This window comes from Podarcis muralis, chromosome 18 (assembly GCF_964188315.1).
Source record: "Podarcis muralis chromosome 18, rPodMur119.hap1.1, whole genome shotgun sequence".
Lineage (NCBI taxonomy): Eukaryota > Metazoa > Chordata > Lepidosauria > Squamata > Lacertidae > Podarcis > Podarcis muralis.
The window spans coordinates 2,654,722-2,681,056 of NC_135672.1; the positions used below are offsets into that span (position 1 = coordinate 2,654,722).

A 26,335-nucleotide genomic window follows, 5' to 3' on the forward strand; every position below is an offset into this window, starting at 1 on the left:
TGCTCCACGAGGCCCACCTGGACAGGGGATCGGAACCGGGGAAGCTGTACGTGTGTCAGGAACACCCCTGGCAGTGTAAAGTCATTCCTCTCTTCGTCTTGCTCTCCCCAACATGTTGGAGAGGAGGTGCTCCAAAGGGCAAATCTCCTTATCTCCTTTCAGGAGGAGGAAGAGTGTGTATACACACACACACACACACACACACACACACACACACACACGAGACACCCCTACACCTCTTCACGCAGACTGATCACATCCATGGCTTCTACCTCTCCTTTAAACTGGAACCAGCGAAGGCACTGAATGCATACCCTCCAACATTTCTCCGATGAAAATAGGGACGTCCTAAGGAAAAGCGGGACATTCTGGGATCCAATCAGAATCCAGAATGGCTTCTGTAAATCTGGGACTTTCCCTGGAAAACAGGGACACTTGGAAGGTCTGTGAATGTCCTGTGTGAGGTGTTTGGAGGATGGAGAGTGGCTAACAGATTGAGGTTGAATCCTGACAAGACAGAAGTACTGCTTTGGGGGGACAGGCAGGTGTGGGGGACTCCCTGGTCCTGAATGGGGTAACTGTGCCCCCGAAGGACCAGGTGCGCAGCCTAGGAGTCATTCTGGACTCACAGCTGACCATGGAGGCACAGGCCAATTCTGTGTCCAGGGCAGCTGTCTACTAGCTCCATTGGAGACCCTCCCTGCCCGCAGACTGTCTTGCCAGAGTGGTCCATGCTCTGGTTATCTCCCACGTGGACTACTGCCATATGCTCTACATGGGGGTACCTTGGAAGGTGACTTGGAAACAATATATTGTGGAATGGGGAATGGGGGGGTGGGGTGTCTCCTGATCCCTCTCAGCTCCCTTCATAAACTACAGCTCCCAGAATTCTTTGGAGGAAGGCCCTGTCTGTTTCATGTGGCATCATGGTCTTTCTTTCTTTTTTTCTTTTTTAAACATTTATATGCCACCTTTACCTTCCAAGGAGTTCCTGGTGGTGTCCATGGTTCTCCTTCTTCCTATTTCACCCTCACCACAACCCTGAGAGGTAGACTAGGTTCAGAGATGGCAACCAGCCCCCCAGCCCCCCCCCAGCATCCTTCAGGGCTGAGTGGGGATTCGAGCCCTGATCTCCCAGGTCTTAGTCCGACCCTCTCACCACTGCACCCCACTGGCTCCCTAGAGTCCTTCTGCTATGGGGCAGCTCTATAAACTGAGTAGGCAAATAAATATGAGGAGAACAAAATGTCACTTAGAGAAGGACCTGAAATATTTTCCTGGAAGCTTGAATTTGTTTTATTCTGGATTGTTTTATTTGGTGTTTTAATGCACTGTAAACCGATTAGGTGTTTTCATGCACTGCAAAAGAAAAGAAAAAATGCTTGGAGACATTCCATTGTGGCAACCACAACCAAAGTTTAAGATGCTTCAGGTTACAGACTCCACTAACCCAGAAATAGTACCTTGTGTTAAGAACTTTGCTTCAGGATGAGAACAGAAATCGCGCGGCAGCAGCAGGAGGTCCCATTAGCTAAAGTGGTGCTTCAGGTTAAGAACAGTTTCAGGTTAAGAACGGACCTCCGGAACGAATTAAGTTCTTAACCCAAGGTACCACTGTATCTGAGTTTCCGTAGCATGAAGGCCTGACAGTGTGACTTGGTATAAACTGGCTTCCTATATCCCAATCTAAATCAGAACAGTGAGGACTAGTATCTTATCATTTCTTTGGGGGAAGCGCAATAGCTCAGCAGAGGTGTTTTGGTCCCAGGTTCAATCCCTGCTGGCATCTCCAGGTAGGAGGAACCCTGGGGAGCTGCTGCCAGCCTGTGTAGGCGATACTGAGGCCCCCTGTGGGGTCAGACTCAGCATAAGGCATCGTCTTGTCTTCCTACACATCCCACAGAGCTGCCAATTTGCTGGAACGCCTTCTGCTTCCAGATAAATGTGACAGGAGCGTGATCTATTGTTATTTTCTTGTGTGCGTTAGGAAGGGTTGTGTTTTGTTTTGGTATATTAACTATTCTCCCTCCTCCCCCGGCCCCCCAACCGAATGCATTTTACTGCCTCGCACATCTGGGAGATCAGATCTGCTATATCGTAGCCTCTGGCTTCTCTTCCACAGCTTAGAAAAATCAAGAGAGAAAGGAGGGGGAGATGAGAAATGGAAAGGGAAAGAACAAAGAGGAGTAATGCACACAGATTCCAGGCTGCTGCTCCTTCCTGACTCAGGGAGCAGGCACCAGCAGATTTTTTTGTGGGAAGGGGACACCGTTGCCAACAGGGTGTGTGCATGTGCAGTACAATTGCATCTTGCACCAAATTAATTTGCACGATTTCAAGGTCAAAAGGCAGCTGCTTAAAACCGTGCAAATTAATTGCATGCAAAGTGGAGAGCTTAAAAGCTCATATTTTTTGCGCAAGCTTTTCCTGCCTTGCTTGTTGGGCAAGCCCCACTCGGCTCCTGAAGGTAGGGCTACTTGCGAGAAAGCAGTTGGAGTACACAGGGTTTTGCATGTAGGGCCATCCCTAGAACATACCCCCCTTGCAAGATGCAGTTGTGCTGCATATATTCGCATGGGAATTGGGTGTGATAGGCAGAGAGACTGATAAATGCATTGAGCTCCCATAGAAGAATGGTGCTGTGTGTTGGAGGGGGGGTCAGTCTGGATGATGCCCCGAGTCCCTTCCAATTCTCAGAGTCCTATACCTAGCAGGGTTTAGAATCTAATAGAAGATTCTGCTGTTGAAGTAGCCAGACAGGTTTATTTGTTTTTTTAAATATAGATTTCATAAAATTTCCATAAATTTCACATAAAATTCCAATACATAATAATTTGGTGTGGGGTTTTTTTTGTTTTCTCAGCTTCCCACCCCATTTTCCACAGTGTTTATTTAATTCTATCCCTTCACTGAGCCATATCTACAGTTTTTTATATCCTAACCGTAATATGATACTCTCTAATTCTTTTTGTTGCTCATAGTTCAAATCCTGCTTTCAAATTCATTGCATCATAATATTTCTTTAAATACTCTGAAAAAGGCCGGACGGGTTTCTTTGTAAGACAGTGATCTTGGCTGGCCACTTGAGAGTTCTCACCAGAACACCCCTCTCCCCCCCAAATGAGCTATGGTCGCACGAGTTGTGAGGGTGCCCTCTGGACTAATGGGTGGGCATTTCCTCTAGCCCCCTCACCTAGCTGCTAGGTAGAAAAACAAGAGCCAGAGTTGTGGTGGGTGAGAATGCTGTGCTGGAAGCCGGAGACACAGAGGACCTGCTTGCTCTGTGCTGGACCCAAAGCTGTGACTAATGGAGAAGCAAGATCTGTTAGGGTGCTAATGTGGCAAGACTTATGCTCAGGTTGTGTATATGTGCTCAGCTGCTTAGAGCAGTGTTTCCCAACCGGTGTTCTGCGGCACACTAGTGTGCCGCGAGACGTTGCCTGGTGTGCCACGGGAAAAATTAAAAAATTCGAAAGATATCCGGAGAGGCGGCCTTCAGGCGAGTTTTAATTTTAATTTTCCTTCTCCCACTTAATGCCCCACGCTCGCCCGAGCAGCTTGCAGTCCTCGGTAACCACGGCGACCCGAGGGAGGGGAGGGAACAGGGAAGTCAAGGGCGGCGGCGAGCCGCGATGACGTCAGTGGGCCGCGCCGCCTCGCCCTGGCACGGTGTGAGAGCCCCGGCTAGTGGCGCGAGCTTCGGAATAAGTGGGATCCGCGTGCGCGAGACCGAGATCGCGGGTAAGGAGCTCAGCCCTGGGCAGGAGGAAGCGGGGCCGCGCGTGCGGGCCACATCCCCACAGAGAGCGAGCCTCCCCCGGCCCACCACTCCGGGCAGGTCCACTCGCATGAGGGGGCGGCGATGGCGACGGCCGGCAGCTTGCCTGCAATGCCATCCCTCGAGCAGGCGAGGAGCCCGGAGGCTACCAGATGCGAGTCCTCTTTCCCACCCTGCTCGGGAGTCCAGAGCACTTGGTCGCATTCAGGATCTAGAGTGGGGAAGCGGGGCTTGTGTCTGGGCTGGACACATTGGGCTGCCTGTGCCGCTCGACCTGCGGGGAGAAATCAGGGTGGGAGTCACGACCGTGAGGCAGGGCTGCCAAGTGTGGCAGAAGAGGACACGGCCGTCGCACCTGTCCTTAGGTAGGAGCTTCTTCCGTGTCGACCTGCTGCCCTAAAGTCTTGGCTTTTTTCTTGGCTTTTTGGCGGTTGGCACAGAAGGAAGGCAAGGGGGAGGGAAAAAAATTGAAACTTACACTTTCGTGCGTCCCTCCCGGCGTGACGCTGCGCGCTGACGTCACGGGGCTGTAATGGTGGTGTGCCTCGAGATTTTTTTCATGAAACAAGTGTGCCTTTGCCCAAAAAAGGTTGGGAAACACTGGCTTAGAGCATGGTGCTGATAATGCAAAGGTTGCAGGTTCAATCCCCACACAGGACAGCTGCATATTCCTGCATTGCAGGGGGTTGGACTAAATGATCCTTGGGATCCCTTCCAACTCACCAATCCTATGATTCTATATCCTACGACAGCACAGTCTCAGCTGACCTTCATTCCAAGGAATCAAACTCTGGGCAAATGCTCGGAACCCCTGGAGTCTCTTGCTGCTCAGAGATCGTTCTCTGAGCAGTGGAGGCTGGTAATAATAATAATAATAATAATAATAATAATAATAATAATAATAAATTTTTATTTATACCCCGCCCTTCCCAGTTCAGAAAACCAGGCTCAGGGCGGCTAACAACAAATTTAAACCACTTAATTGATGCAACAAAAAACGGCGTAAAATACAGCATAAAATGTGAATAACAATAAGTTCAGAATTCAAAAATTAATTTAGGGGAGAAATCCATCCAATAAACATTAGATGATCACCAGGGCTAGCTGGCTAAATTAGTCCTATTTGCGCCAGTGAGGAGACCAGGGGAGAATTAGCTGTGGGATCCCAGAGCCGGGAATCTTCATAAAAAGGGGAGGGGGGGAAGGAAGGAGAATAAAAGATCAGGCTAAGTTCAAATTGAAAGCCAGGCGGAATAGCTCTTCCACCAGGTTGTAGCCATCACTGAGAAGGCCCTGGCCCTGGTGGAGGATAGTCTGACTTCCTTAGGGCCCGGGACCTCTAAACTATGGTTATTCATGGACCTGAAGGTCCTCTGCGGGGCAGACCAGGAGAGCTGGAAGGGACCCCAAGGGCCATCCTGTCCAGTGCAGGAATCTCAGCTCAAGCATCCAGGACAGATGGCCGTCTAAGCTCTGGTGCAAAACCTCCAAGGAAGGGAGTCCATTCCACTACTGAATGGCTCTTACTGCCAGCTTCCTCCTCTTCCATCTCAGCGGTGCCCTGGTCACATGCACAACACACATTTAAAGCCCGGGAACTGTAGTTTGCCAAGGGTGCTGGGAATTATAGCGCCTTGCTGGGTCAGCTGTTATTCTGTTTATTGCATTTATGAGCCACCTCCCCCCCCCCCCAAGGAGCTCAATGTGGTGTACCTGGTTCTTTCTTCCTGTTTGTTTAATCCACACAACAGCCCTGTAAGGTTGGTTAGAATAAGAAGGCAGCAACTGCCTTCCAAGGTCGACCAGTGAGCTTCACGGAGAAGTGAGGAATTTGAACCCAGAGGCCTCCCAAGTCCTAGTCCGACTCTTCACCTGCTATGCCACCATTGGCAATACAGTTCCCAGGATTCCTTGAGGAGAAAACTCAGGTTGGTGGGATATCTCTATCGGTAGAGCATAAGACTCTTGATCTCAGGTTTGTGGCTTCGAGCCCACAGGGCAGGCAAAAGATTCTCTGGCAAAAGAACCCACTGGGTTGTAGGTTCGAACCCCATGTCAGGCAAAAGATTCCTGCATTGTAGGGGGTTGGACTAGATGACCCACGTGGTCCCTTTCAGATCTACAATGCTGTGATTCTATGAAATGTGCTTTAAATGTGTGGCATGGATGTTGTTGTTGTTAATAATAATAATAATAATCAATTAAATTTGTATATAGCCCTTCATCCGAAGATCCAAGGGTGATTTCACAACAGAAAAAATAGAAAATGAGAATACAAAATACGACTCTTGCAGGGAAGGGGAAGACTGGGGCAAAGTAGGCATTGATTAGCTCTGCCTCCGTGTAGTAAAAGCTCTGGTTTTCCCAGTAGTGATGTATGGAAGTGAAAGCTGGACCATAAAGAAGGCTGATTGCCGAAGAATTGATGCTTTTGAATTCTGGTGCTGGAGGAGACTCTTGAGAGTCCCATGGACTGCAAGAAGATCAAAGGTATCCATTCTTAAGGAAATCAGCCCTGAATGCTCACTGGAAGGACAGATCCTGAAGCTGAGGCTCCAAGACTTTGGCCACCTCATGAGAAGAGAAGACTCTCTGGAAAAGACCCTGATGTTGGGAAAGATGGAGGGCACAAGGAGAAGGGGACGACAGAGGATGAGATGGTGAGACACTATCAACATGAGTCTGACCAAACTGTGGGAGGCAGTGGAAGACAGGAGGGCCTGGCGTGCTCTGGTCCAGGGGGTCACGAAGAGTCGGACACTACTAAACGACTAAACAACAACAACAATAAAATCATTGGCTCATGGGGCACCCAGCATCCACCCCATTCACTCTAATGGAGAAGTCATCACTGCTTTTAATGGATGAAATTGGATAGTTCAGTCTGTTAGAGCCTGGTGCTGATAACGCCAAGGTTGCAGGTTCAATCCCTGGGGACGGCTGCATATTCCTGCATTGCAGAGGGATGGACTAGATGATCCTCAGGTTCCCTTGCAACTCTACGATTCTATGAATTTTGCCCTCCAAAGCCTTTACTGCAGCGCTGCGCTGCAGACCATCCATCGCAGTTTCACTCCCGGCCCAGCTGTGCAGGACAGAGCACTGCAGGGATTCCCTTCAGATGTGAAATTGTACCTTCCGAAATAACTCTTTTGGAAACTTTCCACCAGAAGGGATTGAAAAGACACACGCGACCCTGGTTCTTTCCTCCTTCTGCCCCCCCTTCCCCCCCCCCCCCCGATTCCTGCAGGTTTTCTGTCTTCCATCGTCTTGAATCATACATCTTTCTTTTTCACAAAAAGAAATGTGACCTAGTTTGATGGCAATTTTGCTCTTTCTTGCAGCCTAAAATAAAAAATTGCCATCACTAACCCAGCATGGATACGACTAATATTTGATCCCTGGTAACAGGAAAGAGAACTATTTTCCAAAGATGCTCTCAGCACTTGATCAGAGGAAGAAGGCTTCGGTCCTTTGCAAAATGTCAAAAATGTTTTCCTCCATATCACCTAATTGTTGGAGGGCTTGTGATAAGCTTGGTACATTTGGGGCAAGTTTGTTGTCCAAAATTAATGTTAACTGAATGTTTCTGATGATACCAATGTAGATATATTGTGAGAAGAATTGGTCTTATACATGATTTTGGCACCTAACATAGTAATTGCAACCCAATGGAAAACAACCCAAAATCTCACACTGGGTGCTATAATGGAGAAAAGGATGCATAATTTGATATTTTGACAAGTATTAGAACATCCAAACAATTTTAATAAGATTTGCCCTGTCTTTATAACATATACAGTGGTACCTCGGGTTAAGTACTTAATTTGTTCCAGAGGTCCGTTCTTAACATGAAACTGTTCTTAACCTGAAGCACCACTTTAGCTAATGGGGCCTCCCGCTGCCGCCACGCCACTCAAGCACGATTTCTGTTCTCATCCTGAAGCAAAGTTCTTAACCTGAAGCACTATTTCTGGGTTAGCAGAGTCTGTAACCTGAAGCGTATGTAACCTGAAGCGTCTGTAACCCAAGGTACCACTGTACAGCAAAACCATCATTTTCAAGACAACTCTGGTTACAAGCAAATCTGGAAATAGACTTGATCAACTCAATTTTGTTGTTGTTTAGTCATTTAGTCATGTCTGCCTCTTCGTGACCCCCTGGACCAGAGCACACCAGGCCCTCCTGTCTTCCACTGCCTCCCGCAGTTTGGTCAAACTCATGCTGGTCTCTTCAAGAACACTGTCCCACCATCTCGTCCTCCGTCGTCCCCTTCTCCTTGTGCCCTCCATCTTTCCCAACATCAGGGTCTTTTCCAGGGAGTCTTCTCTTCTCATGAGGTGGCCAAAGTCTTGGAGCCTCAGCTTCAGGATCTGTCCTTCCAGTGAGCACTCAGGGCTGATTTCCTTAAGAATGGAGAGGTTTGATCTTCTTGCAGTCCATGGGACTCTCAAGAGTCTCTTCCAGCACCATAATTCAAAAGCATCCATTCTTTGGCAATCAGCCTTCTTTATGGTCCAGCTCTCACTTCCATATAAAGGTAAAGGTACCCCTGCCCGTACGGGCCAGTCTTGACAGACTCTAGGGTTGTGCGCCCATCTCACTTAAGAGGCCGGGGGCCAGCGCTGTCCGGAGACACTTCCGGGTCACGTGGCCAGCGTGACAAGCTGCATCTGGCGAGCCAGCGCAGCACACGGAACGCAGTTTACCTTCCCGCTAGTAAGCGGTACCTATTTATCTACTTGCACCCGGGGGTGCTTTCGAACTGCTAGGTTGGCAGGCGCTGGGACCGAGCAACGGGAGCGCACCCTGCCGCGGGGATTCGAACCGCCAACCTTTCGATCGGCAAGTCCTAGGTGCTGAGGCATTACCCCACAGCGCCACCCGCGTCCCCCACTTCCATATATCACTATTTTAAGGTCTGTCACATGAAGGATGGAGCAAGCTTGCTGCTTCGGAGGGCAGGACCCGAACCAATGGATTCAAGTTAAAGGAAAGGAGATTCTGACTCAACATCGGGAAGAACTTTCTGACGGTAAGAGCTGCTCAACAGGGGAACAGTCTTCCCCTCCTTCCTTGGAGGTTTTGTAAGCAGAGGTTGGGTGGCCATCTGTCATGGATGATTTACTTGAGATTTCTGCATTGCAAGGGGTTGGGCTGGATGACCCTCAGGGGTCCCTTCCAACTCTATAATTCTAGGATTCTATGTCCGATTCCCAGGTAGAGCTGAGAGCTAAATGCTGCAAAAGTTTCTTCCTTGCAAGGGAAGAAGCCTCTGAAACCTGCCATCATTTTTTTTGGTCCTTTTCTCTATTCAGTAGAGGGTAGGGGGCTCTCTTAGCAGGCTCCCCCCACCAGCTTAACACACAGATATACACCACACAGCTGCACCGGCTTAGCTGGAGACAGAGACCCCTGTATATATATGTCACAACAGAACAATGATCCCCTGCCCCGTCTGTCAATTCATAAATGGCAGGAAATTGAGTCAGTGGCTTTCGCTATGCAAAGGAGGCCTATACAATCAGATAGGAAATGAGAGACCTCCACTCTATAGGATTTGAGAGAGGGCGGCCCCGCACATCCTATGGAAATGAATAGGGGACTTCTTCTTTCACGAGGACGCTGCCAAAGGCGAGGAAAAAGGCTCCCCTTTCTCCATTATTCCACACCCAGCTTTGTAGGGCGAGAGAAAAAGTGCTCTTTCTGTGCAAGCTGGTGGCTGAGGTTGGTTGGCAGGGGAAGGAAGAGGGTGCCTCCTCAGCATAACCTATATCCTGTCACCCAACAACCCCCTCCTCTTGCAGCTTCTCAGGGTGTTTGCCTTCCCGCCCACCTGCTCGCCCCCGGTGAACTGTTTCCTCAAGATGTCCTCTCAGATTTTTCTTCTGAACTGTCAAAACCACCCCTTTTAATGTTAATTGTCATTACAGAAGAACATTTAAAACAAATGTAGGTAGCTAATTTATAGACCCAGAAAAGATTTCAGCAGGGGTCTAAAGCTATAAAGAAGCAAAGACGCCTTCTGGATATCAAGAAGCAGGGAGTTCCAAAGGATGGGCACACCGTGCTAAAATGTCTGCTCCTCACCAAATCAGAACAAATATTATGTGCCATTTTGTAAAAGTGCAAGGCGTGCAGATGCACATAAGCCAAACAGGCACATATGAGGCAAGTAATAGAATCACAGAGTTCTAGAGTTGGAAGGGAACCTGAGGGTCATCTAGTCCAACCCCCTACAATGCAGGAAACTCGACTGATCTCAAGCTAAGGGTTTTCGTAACAGCTTGGACTTGCCTTGTGTCTTAGCCAGCCTTGTGTCTTAGCCAACCCTTAAGTGTTGCAGCCATCCCATTACCCCTTAGAACAGGCCCACTGATATCCACAGACTTTTAACTTCATTGGCTTCATTAATTCCAATGGGCCTACTCTGAATAGAAGTAGAATTATAGTATCCTATAGTATACTAAACAGAGGGCCATCTAGTGCAGCCTCTGCAAAGCAGGAATCTCAGCAAAAGCGTCCATGACAGAGGGTTGCCCCATCATTCCACCCCATCAGTTCCCCACAAGGCAGAGGTGCTATTCTGGTCTTTTTGCCCCCAAACCTCTCTTCACTGAGAGAGCTTGATCCATTGGGAACCTTCACCTAGACCAGGGATAGGCAACCTAAGGCCCACCTTCTCAATCCGGCCCGCGGACATGTTTTTACATGAATAGAATGTGTCCTTTTATTTATAATGCACCTCTGGGTTATCTGCGGGGCATAGGAATTTGTTCACCCACCCCCTATATAGTCCGGCCCCCCACAAGGTCTGAGGGACAGTGGACCGGCCCCCTGCTGAAAAAGTTTGCTGACCCCTGACCTAGAACTTGCACCTCCTTAATGAGAACTCCCCACAGAAACTGCTGCCCTCCCTCCTAGTTAAAACTGTAAGTTGTAACCAACAAAGGCAGAGCGGGCCCATTGAAATTAATGGCCCCAAGTGAGTCAATTTTCCTTGTTTTCAAAGAACCATAGAATAGTTGGAAGGGACCCCAGTGGTCATCTAGCCCAACCCCTGCAATGCAGGGGTCTCAGTGGGTCCACCCTGAGCTGGGCTAACACTGGCTCATCAGAGCCAACTCCTTGGGGCTGAGGTCCCTTTGCCCCTGAATAAAATAGTTGAGGGGTCCCCCAAAGTGAATGGGCATTGCCATTCAAATGCTGTGTGTGCACTGAGTCATGTGATCGATTATGCAGGGCAGGGCTTACCTGCCCCCCCCCCCCACATTTTATTCAAGTTGTCACCCCTGCACTGGCTGTAGCCCCATTGTCCTTTCGGGTGTCTATTCCTTTCTCTCTCCCTTTTTCAGCAAGACATCCAAGTCAAGATCTGTATTTGAAATACCCTTTTCACCTATGCAATCGCTACCCATATGCTTTATAGAAAGATAGGAGTGGAAGTGTTTTCAATTTTTTTTCAAATACTGAATTGCCTTTCATCGTTGTTGTTGTTGTTGTTTTAAAAACTCCCCACTGTAGAATCGTTTCGAGACTGTTTATGGCAAGCCTAACCCTAATGAAAAATCAATACTTCCAGATCTGGGCAGGCAAGCAGCTCCTGCAAACCTCTCTCCAAACACGCACGAACTTATTTCATATTTGTTTTGCAAAAGTTGCATGCCCGAGAGCTACCCGTCGGGAAAGTGTAAGTGTAATTTTAAGAGAGATTGTGTGTGCGTGTGTGTGAGAGAGAATGTCTGTGTGTCTTTATAGGAACCCAAGCGCATGCGCACCTGATACTCTCTTTCTTCATCCCCCCCCCCCCCCCGCTTTCCCAGTTCTGCCTTGCATTACCATCAGTCCCACCAGCAGCTGCTATTCCTCTCTAACTGGGCGTGCAGGTGGAAGAGAGAGAGAGAGAGCAGGAGCCCAGGCAGGTCGAGGAGGCGAGAGGGGAGAGGCGAGACCCCCACCCCACAACCATCACCCCCCCCCCCATGGAGAACCAGCGGGGCGGCACGAAAGGGTCCCTTCGACACCAGCCTCTCTGCAGTTTCCCCCCAGGCTGATCTGGGCTGCCTGCCCCCTTTGTTTCCAGAGCTGCGAGCGAGGATTGGCTGTAGGGAACCCCCCCTTCTACAAACCCACTCACCCTCCCACCCTGCCCCTCTTCCTCCTCCCCCCTCCATCCTCTCCTTTGCAGGGGATGCTGCTGGTGGGGCTCAGCCCCCTCTGAGTGGGTCCATCTCCCACCCCGCACACCCCACCTTTGAAAAATCGCCCTCCGCCTCGGAAGCCGGTGGCACCGTCGCCTCCTCCGCCGCTGCTTGGAGAAGCGAGAGAGGGCGAGGGAGAAGTCTTCTCTCTCCTGCTGGGAGAAGCGATGCATTCCTGCAGACTCTGAAAAAAAAAGGAGGCACAGGAGTCAGAGAGTCAGGTAGGGGCGTGTTTGTTTGTTTGTTTGTTTGTTTGTTTGTTTGCATTTTTAAAAAATAGCACCCAACCCCTCCCCAAAAACCAGCCCTAACTTCATTGAAAATCTCGTTTTGCAAATATTAGGATCAGCTGAATTTAAAATACGTTATTCTCTGATTCTGTCCTGGAGACCCCTTTCTCTCTTCCTGCAGGGATTTCATTTCATTTCACTTGGGGCCAGGATGGTTCGCTCGTGGGTTGCAGAATGGGGAGGGGGCACTGATGGCAGAGAAAGTGTGTGTATGGGGGAGTCTCTCTCTGTGTGTAATAACTCGCCCCTTTGGGGAGCTTCTGGGGAGAAGCGGTTGTTTCCATTTGATTTGGGGGGAGGGGGGGAAACCGACCAGCTGCAAATCTCCAAAATCTGCCCGTCCCCGAAGGAAATGAACCCTTTTTTCTTTTCTTTTTTGCGATCTGAGAGGGAATATGGGAGATCCTTGGGCGAAGGAGTCCTCCCTGTTTCATTTGGGGGAAGGGAGGGGAGGGAGATTCCTGCTTGTCCACTTCAAGCACCTGGAAACTGACCAGCTGCAAAAATTTGCAGTCCTCAAAGCAAACGAGTCCTCTCTCTCTCTCTTTTTGTTGCAATCTGCTAAGAGAATAGAAGTGTTTGGAAATGTAGGCTGCCTTTTCCCTCTGTGTGTTGTCTCCAGCACGGAGTGAAAAGGGACTTATTTTGAGGGGTGTAGGGGGGGGAATAAGCTAATCCAAAGAAAGGCAGAGAAAGAATTAGAGAGAATTTTGGGAGTTCAGGGCTTGGCATGGTGTTAGCTCTGGTGAATGGGAAGGAAAAGGGAGGGAGGTGGAGCCCTTCCAGTCTAAAGTGTGTTGCTGTGTAAGTGTAAGAACAAGCTAAATGAAAGAAAAAGAGAACACTGGGCAAAAGAAGCAGAAGAAAATCCTTTGGGTTGCCAGAGAGCAGGTCTGTTTTTAAAACACACACACACACACACACACACACACACCCCAACATCCTTTGGGAATCCGAACCCAGGGAAAGACAAAGTGTGAAGGCAAGGAGTTGTGTGATAATGAGATGGGTAAGCTCTTGAATAATACAGCTTTACGCTTGTTAGAAAGGGAGGAGAGGAATTGCACAGGGGTGAAAACCTGCTGACATCTGGGTGTTGTGTGAACAGGGAGAAAGAGGGGGGGTGCCTTGTTTCCAGGGGCCTGTGCAGAAGGGGACCAGCAGGTCTGGGAAAGGGGCAAGGAGAGGCTGGTGTGGAAGGGATGGGTGTCATTTGAAGACGACCACGGTAGTAGTAGTAATAGCAATAATAATAATATCAGCAGCAGCGATAACAGGAGATCGTGCTTGCGACTCATGAGTTGGTGATCCAAAATGCAGCATGACGAGTGAGCAATGTGTGGAGCTAGAAGGCTTTGTTGCTCAGTGGGAGGGTGGCAGAAGGTTCAGATGCACCCGTACTTCTAGATAGGGCTGGGAAGGGTCTGGCACCTGGGAGAGTCTCTCTCCCCCCAACCCCAGCTTCCTTTAGCCCCTGTATGCAGACCCACAAAGCGTTGGCAGAGCATGAGATTCAAAATCTCAGGGTCCTGGGTTTGCCCCACCTTGGGCAAAAGACCCCAACTCTACAATTTTATGGTTCTACGAGGACTGGAAATTTGCTTTCTTTTTCAAAAGGAAAGGACAGCAGCCCAGCGGGTTGGATCATCTAGGTAAGACCACAAGACCCACTGCCTGAAAGGCTAGAGAGCTGCTGCCAGTCTGTGCTGACAATATTTGACCCAACGGTCTGGCTCAGAATAAGGCAGCTTCCTGTTCGTTCCGAACCAGGAGGACTGGGGTCTTACTTTGAAGAGAAGGAAAGGACCACAGCTCATGGGTGGAGCAGGAGAAGTAGTTCCTTGCCGGAAGCCCCAAAGAGCTGCTGCTAGTCAGTGCAGACGATATTGGGCTAGATGGACTCGGTGTAAAGCAAGTTCATAAGTTCCCATTAAATCAGCCCTTTGTTCACAAGCATGCAGACCAGCATCAATGTATGCCGAGTTCCCAGATTCAATCCCCAAGGAGGAGTGTGGGAGACCCCCACCTGAAATTCTGGAGATGAGCTGCTGCTGGTCAGTGTAAGTGATACCGTAAGCATGGATCCAATGACCTGAACTTGGTGTTGGGGTCCTTGTATGTTTCACAGATCCTAAGAGGTGAGAGGTCACTGTGGGGGGAGCAGTCAGGAAAAAGCACCTGGAGGGTGGGCTATCGTTATCGTCCATTATCTTCCCTGCAAATGCCAACCATTCCCTGATATAGGAGAGGGGAAAGTGGAGTATTTCCTAGACCCATAGAATCGCAGAGTTGTAAGGAACCCAAAGGTCATCTAGTCCAACCCCCTGCAATGCAGGGATCTCAGCTGAAGTATCCATGGCAGATGGCCACCCAACCTCCGCTTAAAAACCTCCAAGGAAGGAGAGGCCACCACCTTCTGAAGGAGTCCCTTCCACTGTCGAACAGCTCTAGAAAGTTCTTCCTGATGTTTAGTTGGAATCTCCTTTCTTGTAACTTGAAGCCACGGGTTCGAGTCCCATCCTCAGGAGCAGGAGAAACCAAGCTTGCTCCCTCTTCCATGGGGCAGCCCTTGCATATTATTTTATTGCATTACAAGTGGTATATGAGTTTTGCGGAAGAAATAAAACCAGGAGGATAAAGGTGTTTAAACCTACTCTTTGTCCCATGGAGAGTAGACCCATTGAAACGGACACTGTGAACTTGTGGGTGTCCAACGAAGCTCAATGTTGGAAGATTCAGGATAGGTGGAAGAAAGGACTTCTTCGTGCAATTGCAGAGTTCATCTATGGAACTCCCTGCCACAGGAGGCAGAGACAGCTGCCAACTAGGATGACTTTAAAGAGGATTAGGCGCATTCATGGATGAGAAGGCTAAGGCTGGCTGCCAGACAGAATGGCTCTGCTCTGCCTCCAGGGCCAGAGGAAGCAATGCTTCTGAATAGCAGTTGCTGGAAGCTGCAGGAGGGAAGAGCAGCTCTTGTGCTCGGACCTGCTTGAGGGTTTCCTAGAAGGAGGAGGCTGGACTAGGTGGGCCAGTGGCCTTATCCAGCAGGCAGGCTCTGAAAGCCTTGGAACCATGGAATTGTAGAGTTGGAAGGGACCCCAAGAGTCATTTAGTCCAACCCCCTGAAATGCAGGAATCTTTTGCCCAATATGGGACTTGAATTCATGACCCTGAGATTAAGAATCTTGGATGATGATGATGATCTTATGGAACTTCCCAGTCCAGAGGCAGCCTGTCTACATTCCCAGGTTCCTATGGGTCACTGTGACAACAGGATACTGCATAGTTTGGCCGCTTTTGTCCTGATCCAGAAGGCTCTTCTTGTCTTTTGTTCATTTGCTTTCTTATTTCTTAAATCTCACTCTCCTCCCCAGTCCCAGCCAGAGGTTTCAGGCTGCAGGGGTTTCCAAGGAGCTGACTTGCCCCTCCTGCAGATTGCCTTTGTTGAAACCAGCCTCTCTAAAAGCCTCAGGGACGAAGGATTCCGGTGCTGGTGGAAAAGGGTCCCCTGAACACCCTTATTCCACAGTGTGCAAGAAAGATGTGGGGCGAAGGCAGTGCAGAGGGAACTGTGCTCTGCACATGCCCAGAGGAACATGTCTCCGGTGGTTGCGCTGCAAGACCTGAGTTGGGAAATGGCTGCAGAGCTGAGCTTTCTAATTAAGGCTTCAGGGTAGAGTGTTATGTAATATCTATGTTGCTCACAAGAAATTGCCATTCTGATCCCAGCTCATTGAAATCAGCTGGGTTTATATTGCAGTTTTATTTCAGCTGCCTACGCAGAAGTAACTTTGACTGAGCTCTGTGGGATGTGCTCCCTAGTAAGCCTGCACAGGAGACTGAAGCCTCTGTCTTTGGTTCGATGTGAATCACCGTTGCAAAATGGTGTTGTTGTTTTTTGCAGCAATCAGGGCTGCCTCTCTGCTGTTTGAAATTTTTTAATATGCTTTTCGTCTTACTTGTTGTGGCCGTCAGGTTTCATATTTGTGAAAGCACAGTGCTCCCCCCCCCCCTTTTCACTCTGTTAGTCTGTGGAACTCCCTGCTGCAGGATATGAGATCTGGTGTGTTGTGGTTAGATTGCTGGACCAGGTCTCCTGTTCAAACCTCCAGGCAGCCCTGAAGCTCACGCAGCCTTGCGCAGCCGAAACTACCTCACAGTTTTACGGATAAAAACAGGGGAGGGACCTGCATAGCTTAGATGAAGGCTGATATTATTATTATTTTGAAGTGTAATAAAATGCTGGACATATTAATGGAAGACATTACATTTTTCAGCAGCCTAGATCATTTTGGCTGATCTCCTCTTCCTGTTTGTCAACACCCTTCTTAAATTGTGGGGGGTTGGACTAGATGACCCTTGGGGTACCTTCCAACTCTACCATTCTATGATTCTGTGATCCACAGAGAAAATTGTGGGATATAAATGTGGTCTACAAAAAGTACAGGGCTTGGGGGGGGGGGGTCAAGGCAGGACAGGCTCCAAAACTGTTCAGCACCTGGGACAGCTCCTCATGGATGCTTTCAGGCCCAACAGAGAGGCCTTTGCTGAGCTGAGTCTTTATATTCTTCAGAGAACATTTTATTTCATAGAATTATAGAGTTGGAAGGGTCCACGAGGGTCATCCAGTCCAACCCCCTGCAATGAGGAAGTCTTTTGTCCAATGTGGGGCTCAAACCCACGACCTTGAGATTAAGAGTTCCATGCTCTGCTGACAGAGTCATCTATTTATTTCTTGAGGCCATATCCCACTTTTGTCCCACAAAGGGCTCAAGGTGGCATAGATAGCTCACCACTGCTCCTCACTTAGTTCCCACAACAACCTTGCGAGGTAGGTTAAGCCAAGATAGGCAGCAACTGCCCCCACCCAACGTCACACCCAGCCAGCTTCATGGCCGAGCCAGCGATTCAAACCCGGGTCTCTCCCAGGTCCTAATCCAACCCTCTAGCCACTACACCACGCTGCCTCTCTAGTAGGCTGATTTGCACATAAGGTGGTGGTTTTCCATTTGGAGGGTTTTCCAAAGAGTTCTGCCTATGGGTCGTTGGTGGGTCCCTGGGCAGGTTGTGGGGAGTATTTGAGATCTCTGGAGTCGACGTATAATTGGAACCCGAGGCTTGATAACCGGCGATGGGGTGAAATCTTTGCACTAATTCAGCCGGTCGGATGTGCCGGGGGAAAACGTCCAGATGGCCAGCGGCAATTAACTTTGGAACTCTCTTTAATTTGCAATCAAAGTGTTCATTGGCTAATTGTGACAATTCATCAATGGAATGTTTTCTAGTGGTTCCCTCCCTCCCTGCCTTATGCCAATCCACTCCAGTGACCGATATTCAGAGCTTTATGAAACAAGCTCTCTCTCAATGGAATCTGCAAGACAGCAATCAGATGCCCGTTTACCTGGGAGTAAGCCCCTTAAAACACTCTTCTTTTCTTTTTGGCAAAATGCAACTTCCCCGCCCCCAATTTCACCTTCCCTTGTGGGATATATACAGGAAAAGAAGAGGCTTAGGAGTGAACCCTACACAAATCTTGAGGGGAGTCCCTAAGACGGTTGGAGGGCGCCTTGTCCGCCTCCTTCTGGCAACTCCTGCAGCCAAGCTGGAGCCAAACGTCTTGCTCTGCTTTCCTTCCGAACCCCTCAGTGAGGCCGGAAGCGGGATCTTGTCTTCTGGGCAGCCCAGGACCTCCAGACACACAGCCCAGGTTTGCGCCGTGGGGAGGCCACTTCAGTGCTGCTAACACAGTGCTTTGACTTCACTCCTGTCTCTTGAGACAGGCAGATGCCAACAATCTCTCTCTCTATCTCTCCTGTGACTGCTCATATATTGTGGGATTCACTCCCAAGAGACCCCGCCACAAGGCTAAGACCTCCCTGTTCAGACAAGCCTTCGGGAACTTTTAGCTGTGATTCCTGCATTGCAAGGGGTTGGGCTGGATGACCTTTGGGGGTCCCTTCCAGCTTTATAATCCTAGGATTCTAGGAACACTAAGGTCCAGGCAATGCTGACCATTCAGCTGCTGCGAGGACAAACTGGGTTTTAATTGTTGGTCCCGATGCCTTTTAACTATTGCTTTCATAGAATCATAGAATGGTAGAGTTGGAAGGGACCCCTGGGGTCATCTAGTCCAACCCCCTGCAATGCAGGGACCTCAACTCAAGCATCCATGGCGGATGACCATCCAAGCTCTGCTTAAAATCCTCCAGGGAAGGAAAGCAGTTTCCTTTTATTACTTTGAAGTTTGTAATGATGTTTTGAAGTGTTGGGAGCTGCCTTGAATCCCAACTTTGGAGAAAGGCAGGATATAAGCACATTAAATACAGAGAGAGAGAGAGAGAATCGCTTGTCAAAACCTCCAGGCGATTTACGTAAAATATACATTGAAATGACCGATAAAAACGAGATATTAAAAACAAGTTAGCTTCACCCCAAAAAGTAGCCAGAATTAAAAAATATATATACTGAACAGAATAAAGCTATCTTTTAAAAGCCATGTCAGGTGTACTTGCCTGAGTATCCTTGCTAAAGGAAAAAAAGTTTCTATCAGGCACTGAAAACAAAACAGTGAAGGCACCTACCAGTGTGGCGTAGTGGTTAGAGCAGGCATCCCCAAGCTGTGGCCCTCTAGATGTTTTGGCCTACAACTCCCATGATCCCTAGCTAACAGGACCAGTGGTCGGGGATGATGGGAATTGTAGTGCAAAACATCTGGAGGGCTGAAGGTTGGGGATGCCTGGATTAGAGCATTAGACTAGGACTTGGGAGAGACCAGGGTTCAAATCTCCCCACTCTGCCATGAAGCTCACTGGGTGGTGGCTTTGGGCCAGTCCCTCCCTCCCATAGAATCAAAGAATCATAGAGTTGGGACCCCCAAAGATCATCTAGTCCAACCCCCTGCAATGCAGGAATCTCAACTAAAGCATCTGTGACTCTCAGCCTAACCTACCTCACAGGGTTGTTGTGGGGACTGCAGGTACACCACCTTGAGCTCATTGGAGGAAGGAGCCTTACTGGTCACATCACTGCTCCAATTATCTCAGTGCTGGTGACACTGACTGGCAGCAGCTCTCTGAGGTTTTCAGGCAAGCGATCTGGCCCTGGCCCTGAGACAGATCTGGTGGGGAATGAAACTGGGCCCTTTTGCATGCAGAGGCGATGCTCTAACCCAGGGTACCCATGGGTTAGAGCAGACGTCCTCAACCTCAGCCCTCCAGATATTTTTGAGACTACAATTCCCATCATCCCTGACCACTGGTCCTGCTAGCTAGGGATCATGGGAGCAGTTGGGCAAAAACATCTGGAGGGCTGAGGTTGAGGAAGCCTGGGTTAGTGTGTCAGATCAGGACCTGGGAGAGAGACCAGTGTCTGAATCCCCACTGGGCCAGGACACTCACTGGGTGACCATGGGGACCAGGCACTGCCTCTCTCAGGCTAACCAGCGGTTCTTAACCTGTGGGTCCCCAGATGTTGTTGGACTACAACTCCCATCATCCCTGAGCTCTGGCCTTGCTAGCTAGGGGTGATGGGAGTTGTAGTTCAACAACATCTGGGGACCCACAGGTTGAGAAAGGCTGGTCTAACCTATCTCACTGTTAAATGGAGAGTCGCGTGAGCTGTGATTTATTCAGCTGCGATTCCTGATTTGCAGCGGGTTGGGCTAGATGACCTCTTGGTCAACTAGCAATAAATATCAATGCAATAAATATCAACAAATAAACGAAACGGTCCATTGGCCCTGCGATATAAGAATTGTCTCATTGGGCCGGCCTGAAATTCCCAACTGAGCCAGAATCTCTCCCCCCGCCCCTCTCTCTCTCCTTCTCTGCAGAGTGGGTGTAACTTTTCTCCTTGCCGGTTTCCCTTCAATATGGTGTGAATTTGGACCATCTGCCTTTTGGGGGGAGGGGACAAGTTTGGCATTTTGGAATCGAGGCGAGGAAAGGTAGCACATGGCAACCGTCCGAGCCAAAAATGTAAATATCATCAAAAGAAACAGGGGATCCAAAAACAAATCTAGGTTCAGATGCAAAATTGTGGCTGGCTGCATATTTGCGGGGTGGGGTGTGGGAGTGCTGAGGCCAGCAGGTCAGTGGTTAGAGCATGGGTAGGCAAACTAAGGTCCGGGGGTCGGATGTGGCCCAATCGCCTTCTAAATCCGGCCCGCGTACGGTCCTGGAATCAGCGTGTTTTTACATGAGTGGAATGTGTCCTTTTATTTAAAATGCATCTCTGGGTTATTTGTGGGGCATAGGAATTCGTTCTTTTTTTTTCCTTTCCAAAATATAGTCCGTTCCCCCACATGGTCTGAGGGACAGTGGACTGGCCCACAGCTGAAAAAGTTTGCTGACCCCTGCCGCTAACCACTAGGCCAAACAGGTTCTAATCTTGGTCCTTTAAGTTCTCAAAGCTCTTATCCTACCTCAAGGTTGTCATCTGCACTAGCCAGATGTTTAACTGAGAATCCATCACATTCAGTCCATCCTTTGAAAAATAAGACTTTAGAGGCGTCTTATCTCAAAATGGCAACTAGACATTCTGTTTTGGTGACTGCCACCTCGGCACTAGCCCCATCCTACAGGTGCTTCTTATGGCTGTGTCATTTCCCCCACAGCATTCTCTGGACCCTGGTGCGAATCTCAGTCGAAAGGGCTCTGCAACTGCTCCACAAAGAGAAGGGAAGTTGCAGCAAAGCTTTGCGTAGGGTCTGGAGAGAAGGGGAGGGGGATGTATCCAGTATCCTGCCAAGATTTAAATTGCATTTTATGTGAACCTAATCACCAATCACCAGATTGGCATATTCATGAGTGCTATGAATTATTCAAGTTGTAGCAGATGTGAGGGTGGTGTGTGTGTGTATGATCTCCCCTCTTGTCAATTTTGCTAAAGCATGGGCATGCGCCAATATCATTTTTTATCTAATGGATATGCTCTCTCTGACCTAGCCCAAAGGCTAATCTGGCTTTTCAATGTGATTTTGTGCCAAAAACATGCCAAAATGGCAAATCCTTTCTTCGGGATGGGGGGGGGGGCAAAGGGGGGGTGCTGGAGCAAGAGCACAAATAGAGGGAAAGCCTTTATGCGCCTGGTGCCAAACAGCATCCCACGAGCACCTCTCTTAATTGCGAAAAATCCACGCGGCGAGTCGGGATCTGGCCCGCTCTGCATGGCGGGCAGAGCATCGCGCATTCTGGCCTCTTCTCCTTCCTCCCCTCCACCCCCCCCCCCGCAAAAGTGACAATTTTTGACAAGCTGCTGAGATCGTGTGTGTCGAGGGAAAACAGGCAAGAGAGGAGGTTTTATTTTAATCGCGCTTTCAGTTTTTCCTCCCTAAATGGAGAGCTAATGGATGTCGCAGAAAGGGACACGTCACTCTCAGTGGTGGGTCTGGGGGTGTGTGTATTTAGGGGACCTCTCCCAGCCCCCCACCCCCACTTTCCTGTCTCAGAGAGACATTTGACAAGGTCTCCCCGTGGCACACCCTGTCTGTCTTAGCTTGGCTTTCTGTGCAAAGGAAACACACACTCCTGAAATTCTTCCCCAATTTCTCCCTGGAGTTCAGAATTACCCAACATTAGGAGTCTCTCTTGATTCTGCAGAAGTCCTAGGTGTTACCTGAAAAACTCCCAGCAGAGATCAATTCCCTAAGAGGAAAGGATGTGGAGGCTTATCATGGAAACATAGAACTGCAGGGCTGGAAGGGACCCCAAGGGCCATCAAGACCAACCCCGTGAAGTGCAGGAGGCTTGAGGGAGCCTCGATATTTGTGGAAGCACAAAAATATTTAGGATAAAGCTCTGGAGAAGAAGCAGAGGAGAGGACCCCAAAACAGCTCTATGAAGTCTGAGCATGTTCAGTATCCATTGTGTGCTGAGTGCCTATGTGCATAGACTGAGGATGGGATGGAGAGTTGCAGATTGCACTGGTCTCCTCTATCTTCAATCTAAATTATTATTATTATTATTATTATTATTCCACCCTACACGCACAGGTCTCAGGGTGGTTCAAAACATAAAATCACTATATAAAAAAACAAAATACATAACCAGAATAAAAACAAGAACAGCCCAATAACCCCCCTTTCCACAGCTTCAACATCAAGCCAGTTTTGCCCTGCCCCATCCAGCCTGGTGACAAGTCCTTGAGAATCCAAAAACTTCCTCACTATTATGTAACCTACTGGTTGGTCCCTGGTAAAATCAGATTTACCGGTGCCAAAGAACTACATCCGAACCAACTATGTCACAAAAAACATAGTTCCGTAGTTAAACCATGGAACTCACCCCCACAAGGGGGTTTGAGGGCCACCAACTGGGATTAGACAAATTCATGCAGGAGAGGTCTGTTGACCTCAGGAATCGAACCCCTGCAATGCAGAAACCACAGCTGAGGAATCCATGACAGATGGCCATCCAACCTCTGCTTGAAAACCTCCAAAGAAGGACAGTCCACCATCTTCTGAGGGCGTCGGTCTGTTCCACTGTCAAATATCTCTCTCCATCCAAAAGTTTTTTCTAATGCAGAGGTTCTCAAAATTATTTGACCTATCACCCCTTTTCAGAAAAAACATAATACTCAAACAAACAGAAAGATGCAGGGGCAAATATGTGTTCTTTTGTGTATATTTCTACCTACAACATCGTAAAGAAATACGTTGTTGTAAATAAGACACCTTATTCATTGTACAACAGATGAAACATGTTTTTCAAAATTTTCTTCGTTCTTTATGCTTCCACCATCCCCTTATTTTATTCAACGTCCCCCAATTGCACCCGAGGCTACTACTGCCCCCTCGATCATTCCAGCGCCCCCCCAGGGGGTGGTATTGCCCACTCTGGGAAACAGTGCCCTAATGATTAGTCGGAATCCCCTTGTCATTTGAATCCATTAGTTTGGATTCCCCCCTCCTGGAAGCAGCAGAGAAGAATATCGCTCCATCTTCCATGTGACAGCCCCTCACGTATTTGAAGATGGCTCTCGTATCGCCTCTCAGTCTCCTCTTCTCCAAGCGAAACATCCCCAGCTCCTTCAACTATTCCTCATAGGACTCTGTTTCCAGATTCTTTCTCCATCTTGGTTGCCTGCTTCTGCACACTTTCCAGGTTGTCAACATCCTTCTTAAACCCCTTCTTACATTCCAGCTTATCAACTCAAGTTAACTTCTGCAGCTGCATATCAGCTCTGTGTGCTAGCACATGCAACTACAAGAGAAGATAAATATTGCAAGCAGCTCTCCCAAGAGGGCAGAGTCACTGGAAGGTCATGCCCTGCCAGCGCTTTAAAGACCTCAGATGACTAAGCCTTTGCTGAGACAACATCTCCTCAAGCTCAGAGAGCAAAGCCCACTGGGAGCTGTCCGGGTCCTGATCAGCCGCAGACCTGGGAGCTCTCCCAGGTCCTGATCAGGTATCTTCTAATCCTTTCCCTACTGGCCCCAGCAAAACAGGATACATGTTTACAATTTTGTCAATATAATTCCTCCCCTCCCACTGTTTTTCTCAGTATTTTTAATGGCAAACTGTGAATGAAGGGTGGTGGGAATCAAGGCACCAACGAGATCAAAAATCTGTGGCAAAACCTGTGCAATGCACCCACCAAAATCATGAAGGATCCACAGAACCACAGAATTGTAAGTTGAAAGGGACCTTGAGGGTCATCTAGTCCAACTCCCTGCAATGCAGGAATTAATGCTAGGCTCAATGCTAGGCTCAAACTCGTGACTTTGAGATTAAGAGTCTCATGCTCTACTGCGTTATCCCTAAGGTGTCAGCTTCTCTGTGGTGTTTGGAGCTGTAAAACAGCAACAACCCAGGAAGAAATAGAGGGGGAAAACATTTTGCTGGAGGAAAATATTGAGGCCTAAAGAAAAGATTTCCCAAGTTGACACCTTGCAAGGATGCAGCAACAACAAAAAAGTGAATGCACTTCTATGTGTCCAGATCAAGGGAAGTAATTATGCCACCCTATTCTGCCTTGGTCAGACCACACCTGGAATCCTGTGTCCAGTTCTGGGCACCACAATTTAAGAAGGTTGTTGACAAGCTGGAGAGGTTGGACTAGATGACTCTCGAGGGTCCCTTTCCAACACCAAAATTCTATGATTCTTTGAAAGTGTGCTCATCTCCCAAAGAGAGCCACTGGGGTTGGCCAAGAGGGGTAGGGGGTGGGCAGGGGGCTTCCTTTGAAAACACAACACTGTCTGTGTGCGTTGCCCCCCTCCCAGCAAAAAGAAACTCTTATGCAGCCGGCTGCAAATCCCTGATATTGCCACCTCTCTGGAGAGCAGCGGATGCCTCGCTGCATTTATCAAGACAAGAGACCCCTCCAACGTGTCTGCTTTAAAAGACTCCCTGGCTGTCTTCTTGATTAATAAGGCGCTGGGCATCCTCCCCTTCCCTTTGTGTTCAGGGACGCACAGCAAAAACTGCTCGGGGAAGGACTTAGCTGCTCTTTGCGAGACTGAGAGTCTTTGGGCAGCGGAGGGAGGGCTGAGTGGCTTAATTTGCTCTGAGCCAAGCTGGGCAGATGCTCCTGGAATGGCCAGCTCAAGCATAGGAGGAAAAAAGGAGGAGGAGGAGAGGAACAAGCCATTTGAGGGATCTGAATGGAGGAATCATGGAAGGCACCCCAGGGTCATCTAGTCCAACCCCCTGCAATGCAGGATTCATGGCTAATTCTTGTTTCCTCTGCTGCCTTCTCATTGCCAGGAACTCTTGTGCTGATGCAGAGTCAGTCCACCAGGCCCATCTGGCTCAGTACTGTCTACACAGGCTGGCAGCAGCTCTCCAGGGTATCGGGCAGGAGTCCTTCCCAGACTGACCTTCGGGGGTTTGGGGCCTGGACTGAAAGCAGCTTTCTCCACCACTCAGCTGCAGCTGCTCCCCTAAAGACAAAATAAGGTGCCAGTCCTCATGGATTTGAATAAACGGCTGCTGTAAGCAAGAACATAGGAAACCACCTCATGCCAAGTCAGAACATTAGCCCATGGAGGAGGGAAGTGCTACCTCTTAGATCAGGGACAAGCCTCCAAATTTTGCCACCCCTGACCATTGGCCACCCGGGCTGCTGTGGGTTCGAGTCCAACCAACATCCAGAAGGCTGCAGGTTTGCCAGCTTTCCTCTCTAGCCTTGCTGCTTCCTAGCCTTCCTTTTCCAAAGGTAGCAAAGCCTGAAAGCACTGCTGCCGCCACCACCCCTTCCTGAACTTGTCTTCAGGGGCAGTTACAGATAGGTAGCCGTGTTGGTCTGCCATAGTCAAAACAAAAAAAATTCCTTCCAGTAGCACCTTAAAGACCAACTAAGTTAGTTCTTGGTATGAGCTTTCGTGTGCATGCACACTTCTTCAGATACACTGAAACAGAAGTTGCCAGATCCTTCTATATAGTGAGAAGGTGGGGAGGGGTATTACTCAGAAGGGTGGTGGGAATGGGTGATTGGCAGATAGCTGTGATGAGCCTGTTGACGACTCTTAACGACTGCAATAGGTCTTACAGGAAAAAGCAAGGGGTGAGAAGGTGAAAAATGGCTTCTCTTTCCAGTCACATACTTTGCTGCCACATACACCCGGACAACACCATTACTGGCCCCAACAACATCACACATACCATCTCGGGACTATTTAATTGCTCATCGTCTAACATTGTGTATGCCATCAAATGCCAACAGTGTCCTTCAGCTCTCTATATTGGACAAACAGGCCAAACCTTACGCCAAAGAATAAACGGACATAAATCTGACATCAAGAATCACAAGACAGAGAAACCAGTAGGAGAACACTTCAGTCTCCCAGGACATTCTATACAAGATCTCAAAGTAGCTGTTTTACTACAAAGGAATTTCAGAAATAGACTGGAAAGAGAAGCTGCTGAATTGCAACTCATTACCAAACTTAAAACCATGGAGAGACCTGGTCTGAACAAAGACATTGGATTCTTATCTCATTATACATGACAAAGCCATTTTTCACCTTCTCACCCCTTGCTTTTTCCTGTAAGACCTATTGCAGTCGTTAAGAGGCGTCAACAGGCTCATCACAGCTATCTGCCAATCACCCATTCCCACCA

General features: G+C 48.8%; 1 protein-coding gene across 1 annotated transcript in view; it reads left to right on the forward strand.

Annotated features, from left to right (window-relative positions):
• Positions 1–11,597: 11,597 nt before the first annotated feature.
• NCAN (neurocan) overlaps positions 11,598–26,335 on the forward strand; it is a 61,432-nt gene continuing 46,694 nt past the window's right edge. Inside the window, exon 1 of the mRNA XM_077921773.1 lies at positions 11,598–12,200. The gene's annotated coding sequence lies outside the window, so the exon portion shown is untranslated. The remainder of the gene's footprint in view (positions 12,201–26,335) is intronic.